Source organism: Lissotriton vulgaris, unplaced genomic scaffold, assembly GCF_964263255.1.
Source record: "Lissotriton vulgaris unplaced genomic scaffold, aLisVul1.2 SCAFFOLD_1376, whole genome shotgun sequence".
In the NCBI taxonomy this organism is placed as follows: Eukaryota; Metazoa; Chordata; class Amphibia; order Caudata; family Salamandridae; genus Lissotriton; species Lissotriton vulgaris.
In genome coordinates, this window is record NW_028254681.1 from 443,623 (window position 1) to 458,030 (window position 14,408).

Genomic DNA, 14,408 nt, shown 5'->3' on the forward strand with positions numbered 1-14,408 from the left:
TCGAGCTTCGAGAACCCTTTGTTTAATTTGTTAGAACATTCTGCCCTCTAGTGGCAGAATGTTCTAATAGCCTTATAGGCCTTCGTAGCAGGGCTGTACCGGCAATTAAAGTCCCGCTGTCTTGTTAAAGTCCTTCGGCTCGGGCCTTTAACGATTCAGTGGGACTTTAATAGCCGATATAGCCCGCTATGGCGGGCTATAAGGCTATATTATGCATCATAAAACAAATCTTGGGTTCTCGGTTGTAGACTGAGCCAACAAGCCTTGGAGCCAACAAGCCTTGGAGCCAGGCAGATGGATGATGATTCCTCCAGTGATTCTAAGCACTAGATATGTCAACAAAAGAAAGTGTTGTATCGAGTAATTTTTTTTGGGGGGGGGGGTTAATTTCCTCTTGTTTTTTCATGCATGCATTTATGGTAGTCGATGGTCTCCAAAGTACGGATCTCTGTGTTAATGGTGCCAATTTCAGAATAGCACCAGGTACTGCAGGTCAGTGCTGCAGTGGGGTCGGCAGCATACAGGTTACTGGTTTCAGTACTGGCGCAGCTGAGGGTAAGGAGGACTAGCGTTGAGGTGCATGGGTAGTAGTGGTGGTGAAGGAGGGCGGGGTTCCAGCACTGGATCGGCAGGTACGTTGGTCCCAGTACAGGTACGGCTGATGGGTCAGGGATACTGAGTCAGGACTGGGGAAGTTTAATAGAGTTGTGTGTGAGACCAGAGTGAAAATTGAAAGGGTGTGAGGTACTATAGAACAATGTTGCAGTGCTCTCGCAGATCAGCAGAGTAGTCACAGTACTGGAATGAGGGGCGCTCTAGCACCAGGGCTGAAAATGGAAAGAAATAAGTACATATAGAAATTCAGCTTACTCACTACCCAAAAGGCCTGTTTGCTACCAAGAAATATCTGTACTCTCCTGTTACAAGTAATGCATCAGTGCTGGTACTCTCCCATTACAAGTAATGCACCAGTGCCTGTACTTTCCCATTACATGTAATTCACCAGTGTCGGTACTCTCCAATTACAAGTAGGGCACCAGTACTGGTACTCTCACATTTTAAGTAATGCACCAGTGCTGGTACTCTCCCATTGCAAGTAATGGACCAGTGCTAGTACTCTCCCATTACAAGTGATGCACCAGTGCTGGTACTCTTACATTACAAGTAATGCACCAGTGCCTGTACTCTCCCATTACATGTAATTCACCAGTGCCGGTACTCTCCTATTACAAGTAGGGCACCAGCACTGGTACTCTCACATTTTAAGTAATGCACCAGTGCTGGTACTCTCCCATTGCAAGTAATGGACCAGTGCTAGTACTCTCCCATTACAAGTGATGCACCAGTGCTGGTACTCTTACATTACAAGTAATGCACCAGTGCCTGTACTCTCCCATTACATGTAATTCGCCAGTGCCGGTACTCTCCTATTACAAGTAGGGCACCAGTGCTGGTACTCTCACATTTTAAGTAATGCACCAGTGCTGGTACTCTCCCATTAAAAGTAATGCACCAGTGCTAGTACTCTCCCATTACAAGTGATGCACCAGTGCTGGTACTCTTACATTACAAGTAATGCACCAGTGCCTGTACTCTCCCATTACAAGTAATTCACCAGTGCCGGTACTCTCCCATTGCAAGTAATGGACCAGTGCTGGTACTCTCACATTTTAAGTAATTCACCAGTGCTGGTACTCTCCCATTAAAAGTAATGCACCAGTGCTAGTACTCTCCCATTACAAGTGATGCACCAGTGCTGGTACTGTTACATTACAAGTAATGAACCAGTGATGGCACTCACCCATTACAAGTAACACACCAGTGCTGGTACTCTCCCATTACAAGTAATGCACCAGTGCTGGTACTCTCCCATTACAAGTGATGCCCCAGTGCTGGTACTTTTACATTACAAGTAATGCATCAGTGCTGTACTCTCCCATTACAAGTAATGCACCAGTGCTGATACTCTTACATTACAAGTAATGAACCAGTGATGGCACTCACCCATTACAAGTAATGCACCAGTGCTGGTACTCTCCCATTACAAGTAATGCACCAGTGCTGGTACTCTTACATTACAAGTGATGCACCAGTGCTGGTACTCTCCCATTACAAGTAATGCACCAGTGCTGGTACTCTCCCATTACAAGTAATGCACCAGTGCTGGTACTCTCTCATTACAAGTAATGCACCAGTACTCTTTCATTACAAGTAATGCACCAGTGCTGGTACCCTCCCATTACAAGTAATGCAGCAGTGCTGGTACTCTCCCATTACAAGTAATGCACCAGTGCTCGTACTCTTCCATTACAAGCAATGCATCAGTGTCCGTACTCTCCCATTACAAGTAATGCACCAGTGCTCGTACTCTCCTATTACAAGCAATGCATCAGTGTCCGTACTCTCCCATTACAAGTAATTCACCAGTGCTGGTACTCTCCCTTTCAAATTGATGAAGTGCAGGTACTCAGTACCTACTAATTTAAAGTACTGTAAAGTTGGTCAAGCCACATTAAAAGTGCTGCCCCATACCAATTTGTATCTCTGCTTTGTAATGGGACTCCATCAGCAAAAGTGCATTGTTGCAAGTGTGTAAACCTTGAAACTTGGTTTGGAAAGTGAACACATCTTGTCTGTGGATGGCTGCATCCATTATGAAACAAAATCCCGATGTAATAACAGATATTTTTTAAACCTAACATCTCCGTCCCGGTCAGCCACCCTTGGATGCAGGCCTAGCTTTTCCTTTTACAGGAAGCATGTTAATCCGACATGTTCAGTGCTGTGCACTGCAGATGAACCAAGACTACAACTCCCAGAATGCCTCAGACTATCAAAGAAAAGTCCAGGACGAGAGAGCATGGCCTGGTGAAATAGAGGCAGGTCACAACCCTAACCCGTCCCCCCTCTTTCCTTTATTCTCACTCCACTCCTGGGCTTCTCCCCTGCAGCCCTAGTCAATAAACTGTGCACAAGGCACGCCCCCTTTTGAAATGAACCATGCGAGGTATTAAAGGCCCAGTGTGATTAGGCGAACCTACTCCGACCAGAGAACAATTCCTCTTCCGGGGCTATTCCCTGCTCACCCTCAGGTACCCAGAAGCTTCCGGGAGCTGAAGACACAGCTGCTCCATCACCTAATACCACCTGGCCAATCACAGCTCCGCTCTCAGTCTGGAGCCAATCAGTGACACCTGGAAGGTTCACCCGGCTCCATCCCCTCGAGCTCCACCTGCCTCCTCGTTCCCGCCAAAATCCCAGGGAAGCCTCGGATTGGCCATGAGACTGTCACGTGACCGCAATAGGCGTGGCCTCTAATGAACAGCGAGCCTCTGTTTTGTCCAAAGGTGGCCACGTGACCTCGTGTCTCACCTGAACTATTGATTTAAACTCTGCTGCTGTTTCCTTGTTCTGGTGAGTTGGTGTGTGTGGAGGGAGGTTGGGGAGCTTGTTTCGGATTTAAATGCAGTTCTCTGCTGTTTACGTTTTCTGCTATGTTGTTGAGTATTGTTACTCACCCAACGTTCCCGAGTGACTTTGGTGTCCGTAATGTTCTGGTTTTGTATTTTAGGCCTTCAGTGTTCATCTCCTGGCGGATGAAGTCTGAAGACTGAACTGTTTTTCGGAGGTGGGTGAAGGACCGAGCGTTGGTGGTGTTTGTTTTATGTACTTCGTAAATGTTCAATTACAGCTCTTCGTGTAATTTTCAATCTTTCTTGAAGTTGTCTTTTGGACCAGATAATGCTTTCCTTTGAGATACTGTTATACCTCAATTTGATTTCTTACACTGTATTACTCCGCTTTTGTCTCCATTCTCTGGCTTGTTATTTAGGTACACGTTAATCTGTACTGAATACAACTATTTGAACTGTTTTTATGCCTTTCAACCCTGGCCGCATTGAGGTTAAATGCTTATATATTTAAGTCTTTGTATTGTGATGTTTAGTGTGTGTGTGTGTGTGTGTGTGTAACGTGTATTTCTAAACTATTCATCCAAAACAAACCATTTGGTGTAAATATGGTCAAATGACTTGGCAAAGCAATTTTCTATTAGTATAAGATTGTATTCTGGGAGTTGTAGTTCAATATAAAACTGGAATAACTCTCATGGGTGGGAAAATGGTACCTGGAAGGGACACACCAGTCTGGGAAATCTGGAGTTCCCTAAACAAGATATAGTGAATTGATAAGAATTAAACAAGATATCATTCTAGTAGGTTAAATTCTAGTTTACGCTTCCAGTACAGCTATGAATCTCAAGGACCGGAGTGAATCGGGGGTGGGGGTAGTTATTTGAAAGGCAGATGATGGAATCGGTTGCTTTCTTTGTTTTGTCTCCTATTGTAAATGCCAATAAAGACGATTTATAACAACTTTCTGCTTTTGCAGTGCTTGCTGTTCAAACCGGTGTTAAAGGTGGGAGAGGAAATGTTTGATGCAATTTCGGTTCTAAGGTTCGGGGCGTTTTGTACGAGTTGTTTGCCGTTTGAATTAAAGTCCATTTCACGGTTCTATTGTGCAGTAATGCTGTTAGTTTTTCGTTTCCAGGTGATTCTTGCAGTCCGTGTGTCTGGCTCCAGGGTAAGGCACCCGATGTTAGTTTCTTAGGGTTGAGCTCCAGTTAGGAGAGGGGCTTCCGCACGGTCATTTATCAAAACACTTCTTGCTGGGAGCGCTGAGTTCAGGGAGAGGACGTGTCATTTCTGGTTGTGGGAGCAGCGTTACGGGTGTTGAGCGCCTATTATGAATTTGGGAAGAAGGTGACCCAGAACACTTTTGTGCCGCTGTGTCTGTTGCCTCTGTCTCCTGGGGAAGCCGCTGAAAGATTGGTGCAGTTCCTTATTTTGGTTATATTTTAGGGGCTGTTCGTACATTTTGGGGGGTTTGTGCCCCCCCCCCCCTGTGGATCTGTACAGGGGTTACAGTTGGTAGGTTCTCTCGGTTTGAGAGGGTGGTCGTGGGTTTCCATGGAAGCGCGCAGTGTGGAGATGCCATCTCTTTAAAGATGGCGTGCAATGTAATGTTTGTGTGTTTTTTTGTTTTTTTTGTTTTCATACAGGCTCGTAGCTGGTTATGTTTCCTGCAACTTTTCAGAACTTCTCATATCAGTCAGTACCAACCACCTTTGTAGGTGGTGGGGTGTTGTGGGATGGTATTTTGCCCGCTAGCCTATGTGTCTTAGCTTGAGTTTGCATTAACTTTTTTTATCCTCTTTTTCAGGTTGTTCCAGAGGCGCAGTGTAGCGTGTTGGCACAGCGTGGTGAAGCTTGCCTTGGCAATTCCAAGCCTTTCTCTTTCCTTAGATGGAAGTCGTGGAGTGCTTGGCTGGTTCTTTCGTGGGTCTTGTCTGCGGACATTTCCCCTAGAATGATTTCTCCTCCGCAGCTTGCAATGAATCTGCTAGTTTTTTCTTTCTAATTAGGTTCTGCTGGCTTCCCTGTGGCTTCTTTGGACTCTTCCACTAAATCAGTGTGCCCATGACTTTGATTTCTCAAAATAAAGTAATTCAGCGAAACCTGGTGTTTGCCACGAAGACAATTTCTCCGGTCCTGCAATCTCTGGGTTTAAGCCGGCGTTGCTGAATTGCTCTACTTGGGGTTCTCCATGCAGAGCATTTTCAGGAAAGATTGAGGTAAGCGCGTTAAAATGTAGTGTAGTCCGGAGTAATCTGGCAACGCTGCTTCTCATCCATGGGGTCCAAGCTTAGTGACCTTCATCTTCAAGAAGGCCTCTCCTCTCAAAGACTGCAGTGTGACTCTTTGTAGCCAGACTCCATGAACACTGAGGGGGAGGATACACACAGTGAATCTACTGGAGCCACTGCTCACCCTGGGCTGCAAGGGGAGTAGGAGCCCTTAAAACTGCACAAAATCCAAACTGCAGAAACTGGCTTTATATTAGTGCACCTTATTACATTAGTGTGAGGCCCGTAAAACGACAACTTTTCCATAAAGGTGTTTCTGCCATAAACTCATTATCTGTACTTAAGTTCCCTCCGTTGGGTAGTCTGCGCTCCGTCGGCTCTTCTAGTCTATTCTTACCCTCTGGATGAACCTGGCCTGCTCTGAACTTGGTGCATAAGAGTCAACTCTCACTCTGCCATTGTAATATTCTTTTACCCTACAAACTACAAAACTGATTAGGCCAAAAAACAGACCCCTTTCAGCTCCACCCTTCTTGAGGCAAGAAAATCAGACTCTTGAACAACAGATTGGGGAATGGAAATGAATACTACTTCCTGGTTTAAGGGTCAACTGACCATACAACAAATGAAACCATTCAATGTACCTTTAGTCATGCTGCAGTCTTCACCATAGAATCTGATGCCAATCCAATACCACCTGTGTGAGCAGGCCAGCCCCCCCAAACTCTTCTCACTGCATCCCTTTGATACATTGCATTTGTTCGTATGGATTCTACCATCCCTCCATTCTAAGCTGCTGTGTAGCTAAATGCACACTTTATAGCTGTATTTAAGGCTTTTAATCATGGTGATGGGCAGTGCAAGGGGGTGAGCAGATGGCAGCTATTGACTTGCAATAAGAAACCCCTGAGTAGTGACCCCAGACAGCAAGGATCAGCGTCGAGGGCATACCATCGGGTGACCCCAGAAATGTTAACGCAGGCACTGAGCGAACATCCTTGCCCTCTTACGGGGGTTCTGGATAGGGACCTGGAGTCCTTGCAGGCCTGGTTTGTGGACAGGCTGAATGACTTGGCCCCTTCGAGGGGGCCTCGTTCATTGTCCAAACGGGTCTCTGCTCCCTGGTTCACTGAAGCGCTGCTTGCCTCCCGTAGGCAATGCAAGGTGGCGGAAAGGGCCTGGTGAGCTCAGTACGATCCAGTTGCCAGACTCTAATATAGAACCATGGTCAAAGCCTATCATCGAGACATCCTCCTCGAGAAGAGCTACTTTGCTAGGAGGATTGAGGCTGCCTCGAATTCCTGCAAAGATCTTCACGATCGTTAGGGAATTTATTGCCCCACGGTGAATGCGACCCAGACTGCCCCCATTGAGACGTGGCCGTCGGATCTCGCATGCTTCTTTACCACAAAGATTAAGCTGATTCAGGGCTCTTTTCCATCGAGGCCGGCTGTTGTCTCCCCTTGTCTTGAGGATGGACCAGTTCAATCGGTTCCCCAAGGGCCAGTCCTGACAGACTTTCCGCCTATTTCAACTCATTCGTCATTGACACTCCTGGCCAATCTTAAATCGGGTTCGCCGCTCGACCCTTGTCCGGCCAAATTTCTGGCGAAGAAGGCGGCAGTGGTAAATCCGCTGGTCAATCCCCTCCTGAATCTCTTTGAGCCAGGGCGTGGTCCCACCAGCTTGGAAACAGGCTATGGTCATTCCCCTTATTAAGAAGCCTGGTCTAGATCCCGAGGTCTTGGCCAATTACAGACCCATTTCTCTCCTTCCTGCATTGGCCAAAATCCTGGAGAAGCACGTGAACAATGTGCTTTCTAATTTTTTGGAATCGCACGATCTGCTTCATTCCACTCAATCGGGCTTTCGCCCTAATCTTATCACTGAGACTGCGCTGCTGGAGGTGTCTGAAGCCATCAAGGAGATGCTGGACTTGGGTGGCAGAGCCATGCTGATAATGCTTGACTTGTCGGCGGCCTTCAACACCGTCCCCCATGAGGGTTTGCTCGTCAGACTTCATGAGATCGGTCTGAGGGGGACGGTGCTTAGCTGGTTTACATCTTTTCTGGCCGGCCGCCGACAAATGGTCTGGGCCTCCTTCAGCTCTGCTGAGATGCTGCCATTGGGAGTCTGAGTCCCGCAGGGCTCTGTGTTGAGCCCGACTCTCTTTAACATCTTTATGACCCCTCTGGCGGCCCTGGCTGAGTCTTTCGGGGCCCAGATTGTATCCTACGCCGACGACACCCAGTTGCTCTTTACCTGTTGGAAAGGAGAGGATTTTGATGGAGAGAGTATCCGAGAGTGCCTTGGGGCTGTTTTCAAAGGGCTCCAACTGAACAGCCTCAAGTGCAACTCAGATAAATCGGAGGTGCTATTCTTCGGCTGTCAATCCAATCCGGACTGGCAGGTATGGTGGCCCGCTGACATGTCTCCTCCGGTGCGGTCGTCTCAGTTAGCTAAGAATTTGGGGATCAAAATTGACAATGGCCTAACTTTAAGATCTCAGATCCTTGCCCTCACTGGCACCTGCTTTGGTCTTCTCCGCATGCTTCGGAAGTTTTTCCGTTTGCTCTCTGAGGACCCAGGAGGACCACGGTACAGGCCTTGATCGGTTCAAGACTGGACTATTCCAACGTCCTATATCTTGGCCTGCCGGAATATCTCCTGCAACGGATGCAGGTGGTCCAGAACGCGTCAGCGCGTGCCATTTTTGGCCTGCATAGGCGAGTCAGTTTCTGGCTTGTTGCAGTCTCTTCACTGGCTGCCTATCCGGAAGCGGGTAGTTTTCAAAGCCTTAACTCTTGCTCACAAGGCCCTTTATGCCGCAGGGGCTAAATACCTTCAAAGGAGGCTTGTCTTCTATCGTCCTTCACGATCTCTGAGATCAGAGTCGTTGTTTCTTGCCACTGTTCCTCATGTGAGGAAGGCCCGTATTGGAGGTCGTTCCTTTGTCCCGGGCCCTACAGCTTTGGAACTCTCGGCCCCTGACATTGCGCAGTACCTCAAATTTGTTGGCCTTCAGGAAGGGCCTGAAAACTTGGCTTTTTGCTTCCTAGACTTCTTTATTCTGCCAACCCTGTTCTCTTTTAATCTGTGTGTTGTGTTTGTCTTTTTCAGGCTGTCAATAAAGCGCCGGGACACTCTTGAGTAGCCGAGCGCTATAAAAGACACACATAACATAACATGCTCTAATCGTGACATAATAATAAAATAGATCATACAAGGGCAGGGTAATTAATGGTGCTGTAGAACACCTTGAGGGCCTTTCATCCCTCAACTTGGCACAGGGATGGATCTGATCTCCTGGAGCTATGAAGACTTCTTCCTAGCGAGATGCGCCCCTGGTGAGCCTCTTGGCCAGCAGGTCTCAATACCACTGTGATCGTAGGGGGGTGGCTCCTCCACCCGAAGGGAGATTTTAACTGGCTGTCAAAGTGACGGGCCGTCCTCCAAGCATTGGAGAGGATGCACTGCTTTCGGACGAGTTGGGTTTTTGCAATTGTCGCGATTCCAGCAGTTACACGGGGTCTTGCGCCAAGTGCGTGACCATTCCTGTTTCCCGGTGACTGCTCTATTGTCCTATTCAGCTCTGAGGAAGTATAATCTGAATTCCTGTTGTCGGGGACCCCTAAATACTGAATTTAGGGGGAGTGTAAGGTAGTACTCAATGGGATACTTATGCTGGGATGACTACACCCCCCCCCCCCCCCCTCCTCCTCCCTAGCCCCACTTCTGGTGGAGATTGGGCACAATCCCGACTGAGTTCCTAGTGTCATCAAATCAAAGATGGTGAAACCTTTTTCCTGGCTGTCCTTCAGCAGGCGCACCTTACGGGTGAGCCTAACCTGTGACACACCTACTGACTAATTTCCCACCTGCTCTGATGCCAAATACCCCTCTGGGCAGGGGGAAGCTTTCTTCGTCTGAGGTAAGCCATGCTCTCCTATGCAAGACTGGCGAGGACTTCATCCCCAGACTGACATCCTGCTTTCTCTAGCCTTCCTGCTGAAGGTGGTGTGAACACCCTTCCTCCAAAGCAGGCATTGTTCTGGCCAGAGTGCGACTCAAGTCTGGGGGGCAAAGGAAGGGGGTTGGATCAAACGTCTGGTCTGTGGTGGCAGGCTGAATAATGCCAGTCAGGGGGCACCTTTAAGATGCCCTCTGGGTGCATTTTGCACATCTGGGCCTGGCATCCGTATAGATTTATTGAGGCTAGGTGTTTGATACCACGCACCATTTTGGTTCCTTGATTATGTAGCTGAGTAACTTGTAATGACCAGTACATATATTTAACAGAGCTGCCTGATTGCTTGCAATACTTTCTTAAGGGAACTTTTAAAACACAATTGATGGACAGAATGTTGAGCAATGCCAGACATTCACTCTCCAGAACAGAGATCTGGGCCTAAATCCTGTTTTGTGGCTTCCAATGCCATTCCAGTTCAAACCCAGCCATATGCAAATCAATCCTGACCCTGCTCACCTTGGGTTCAGTCCAGCCTGAACTGCCTATGGAACTAGGCTCATGCAGATATGCCCCGTACAATAATTAGAATGCACCCTATGACTCTAACGCCTGCTATATGACTGAATTGCATATAAGGCACTGAATTTGGGCATTGCACATGGTGTGCTAGGTCTGGTTTGCCGAAGGGCGTGCACCCTTTCACGCATCCTGCAGTGGCAGTCTGCATGCAGTTTGTGTGTCTCCCTGAGGGTGGCATAATCCATGCTGCAGCCCTTGGGCAGCTTCTTTAGTACCATGCCCTAGGTACTTGTGCCAATTAAGGCTGCATGTCCCGGCGTTTGAGCTGCTAGCCTCCCATAAGGGATGGCTAGTGAAGATTATTTGGTGAATGTCTTTAGATGCAAAACATTTGAGTACCCCCTTGGTGGGTAGCTGTGATGCCCAATCTTTACATTGTTACTTTTCCGCAAATATCCTGCCTCTTGTCTTTCCTGTCTTTGTATTCCCACTTTCTCTACTCTCATTTCTTACTACTTTTTTTTATTATGTGATGACTAAATTAAAAAATGTGGCTTTAATTTAAGCCCGACCTCAGCACTGCAGCCGGCTCCCCATGTGGCCATCAAAGGACTTTTAGGGGTGGTGACCATGTGGGGAACCGGCTGCAGTGCTGACGTCTATGGAGAGGTGGCGGAAATTGGCGCTGGTCTGTCGCCTCTCTCGAGATAGCCTGAATTTTGGCACCCAAGGGCCGTACAGAACGCCTCTATTTGGGCATCTCGCAGTGAAATATACTCCAATCCCTCGAGGAGAAACCCTTGTGGCAGACGAGCTGCTACCTTTTGATTGCTGGTACAGTATGGCCAAATATGTCACTGTCCCTCCTGAAGATAATTGATTCTCCACTGGAGCTTTGTTCTAACTTGTCCTTGTTATCATTACAGATTTACCACTGCTTTAGAAGCGGCCTCTTCTCAATCCAGAACAAATTCCTGATGCACAGATGAAGACGTTTCCTACATGTCTGCTTGGAACCGATCTAAATCAAACTGCACTTGAAAGGGTAAGTCATGAGTTTATATGATGTAAATCAATTCAATCAAACATTTGTAGAGCGTGCTACTCGCCCGTGAGGGTCTCAGGGTGCAGAGGAGGGGGGTGTGTGTGTGTGTGTGTGTGTGTGTGTGTGTGTGTGTGTGTGTGTTGGGGAGCAGCTGCAAGTCGAACAGCCAGGTCTGAGAGTTCTCCTGAGGTCAGCAGACCCTGGGTCTGCCACAGGTGGATGGGGAGGGTGTTCCATGTCTTGGTGGGAAAATGATCTTCTGCTGGTGGTCGTTTGGCGGTGCGTGGCATGGTGGTGAGTGTGAGGTTGGCTGAGTGAAGCTGGCGGTTTGGGGTGTAGGACAGTCGTTTGAGGTATACTGGTCCAGTGTTGGCGTGCTTTGTGGGCGTGGGTGAGGAGCTTGAAGTTGGGCGTGGGTGGGGAGCTTGAAGTTGATCCTCTTGTTGACCGTGAGCCAGTGCAGATCTCTCAGGTGGGTGGTGAGGGAGTACAAGGATGAGGCGTGCAGAGGTGGTTTGTATGTGTTAGTCTCTTCTGGAGTGTGGCCGCGGTTCCTGTGTAGAGGGCGTTGCCATAGTCCAGCCTGCTGCTGACTAGTGCTTGGGTGACTTCTGCTTTCAGTGAGGATCCATCTGTAGATCTTGCGGAGGGTGTTGAAGCAGGAGGAAGAAAGTGTTGACTTGCTGGGTCAGAGCGTTGTCCAGAATGACTCACAGGTTGCATGCGTGGTTGGTGGGTGTTGGAAGCACCCATTGTGATGGCAAGTAAACTGAGGTGACTAAATCATGGAAATCCAGTGTTATTGAAATTTAATTCAAATTACCATAAAATAAACTGAGTACTATTGTGTGTTGGAATTTTTTTTCTCCATCTGCAATAGAATATACCATAACAATGCGGAACCTGTTTCCAATTAAATCCCTGGTGAATAGTTTTGAAAAGTGTACAATTTACTTTTACCACAAAGAATTTCATTAACCGCCTGTTTGTAGAACCTGACTGTTTTGATGTTCATAAAAAAGGTGTTTGAGTTCAGTGGTGGTGGGGAGGGAGGGAGGGAGGGAGGGAGGGAGGGAGGAGAAGAGAAATACTCTAAACCTTGCTGGAAACCAATTGCTCTGCTTTTTCAGGATTAAAATTGAATCTATGAAGTAGGTAATTCCGTTCACCCTGTAATTCATGAAATCGTTTGTCTTCAAACGCAACTGGGTTTGTAAGGAGTATGAATAGTAGCAATGTAAGAGCAAAATGTGTTCTAGAGTCTTTCCATGGCCTGAGGTGGAAATGAAGCAGTGCAGTTGGGCACGATGCGCATGCAGTAAGGACTGGAGGGAGCTCACAAATGTGCCCTTGCAAGCGCCTCTGCAGACCAGTAGAATCAGAAGAGGCCTTGCTACATTATTTTGGTAAATCATATTGGCTTGCCGAGTTTTGTACCAATTATCATTGCCCTCTGAACCAAGTGCATGGTTTCAGATCCTAATGTGTTGCTGTTTTCCACAGCCTCTGAGCCGCCTTCCGCAGCTGACCTGGTGTTGCTCGGTGGTCCACTCTGTGTCTGACTTTCCCTGCACTATGAAAGGTAAGTGATGGGTTCATGAAGTGTGGACGTAACATGCACTACCCAATTATGTTGCGCATGTGACTAAATTTGCTATAGTAGTTTGGAGAAAGCAGTGATCCACGCTGGTGGTGGAATGGCACGAGTAAGGTGGTATTGCTCAGAGGACTGGAGGGGAATTGGAGAATAGAAAGTATCTCTGCGCACACACAGGGTGGCCCAGCAATGAATTTCAAGGAGTGAAGTTTCCAAGGGTATGGGGTATATGTATACATGTGTTCTTACTAGCTCACTAGGCAGTGGCCTGTGCATACTCCATTTTTCTGCCTCCTTTAATATGCTGACATGCTTGAGGGCCTTCTCTCGGCTGTAGGTTGAAGGAGGAATCCTACTGGTTTGGTTTACAGCAGAGGTTGGAGTAAACCTGTAAATAATCTGATAGTCTTGGTTGATTTTTGATGCTGTAACATCTGGTGACCTTAGCTGTCCCCACTCATGTTCTTCATCTTGTTTTCTTGTAGGTGACGCTCCTCCCACAGGAAGCCTCTTGGAGGAAATCTTTGGTGACCAGACCTCGTCTCATTTCACAGCTTCACATTCTTGTAAAATAAAGTGTTGAACTGAATAATTGTGTCTGTGCTAATTTTGAGAACTGGAAAGGGTGGTCAAGGTTTCCTCACAGGGGCTCTCCTGTGGGTTGAATGTTTGCAAATAGTGTTAATGTCCATCTTTAGAAGATGGAATTTACCACTTAATTGTGAGGGGTAGTGACTTATTTTACCAAATTGCTTCTCCCTTAAGTTTCTTGCAATGTAAGATAGCTATTAGAATGGTGTTAGTGGGGGAGGGAGTCTGTGATCTGTGAAGGTGAAGTCGGTGCAGGAGGAGATGTTGTTGCCCTGGTGTATCGCCCCATGCTTGTGAGCCTGTTTTAGAGATGTCTGTGTGGTAGTTCAGTAGGCGAGCCACTATTGGCCTGGCCTCCCAGTGGTGGTCTTGAGCTAAGTGAGTGGTGGGTTCTCTACAAAGAAAATACCGGATGGGTCAGTGCCAATAAGCTCTCCCAAGTAAAGCCTCTACATAGTCCTCAATTTTTGAGATGGCCGTGGTCTCTGGAATACCTGAAATGCGTAAGATGTTGTGCCTGGAGCCGGCCTCCTTGTCTTCGTTTTATAATATCCAGAACTTTATCCATCTGCATCATATGCTGCTTAGTTGCGACCTGCATATAACCTGCATCGGAGACCCTGGTTTATAGGTGATTGAGTCTCGTCATGTTTATCCACTCGCTGTTTGGCTTGCTCCAGCTGAGCCGTAAGGCGGTCTAGTTTGGGGTCTCAACTCCTCAGGTTAGAGTTTACATCCAGTGTTATCAAGCAGATGTCCTCAACGGTCGCCACATGATTCTCAGGCTACGTGGTATTTTTTTGATCTTGGGGCTTTTCCACCTGGCGGGTGTGACAGTTGCCCTCAAACAAGAGTTTGGTTTGTTTGGCGTCCGCCTTTCCTATTGTGCAGCAATCGGGCACAACGCTGCATGCATCCAGGGCAGTGGAAGATGGATCCTCTATACTAGATGTGGGATTGTCCACCTAAATAACCTGGGTCCAGTCAGGTGGATCTAATATCTGCAATATGATGCGCTCGAGGCTCTGCCTCACCCCAGCAC

The 14,408-nt window shown here is 47.5% G+C and overlaps 1 long non-coding RNA gene across 1 annotated transcript; it reads left to right on the top strand.

Moving 5' to 3' along the window:
• Positions 1-3,416: 3,416 nt before the first annotated feature.
• Positions 3,417-13,358, top strand: LOC147659465 (uncharacterized). Its single transcript, XR_015307237.1, has 5 exons — positions 3,417-3,628; positions 5,221-5,632; positions 11,060-11,178; positions 12,682-12,760; positions 13,261-13,358. It is a non-coding gene; the product is annotated as an uncharacterized LOC147659465 (long non-coding RNA).
• Positions 13,359-14,408: the final 1,050 nt, after the last annotated feature.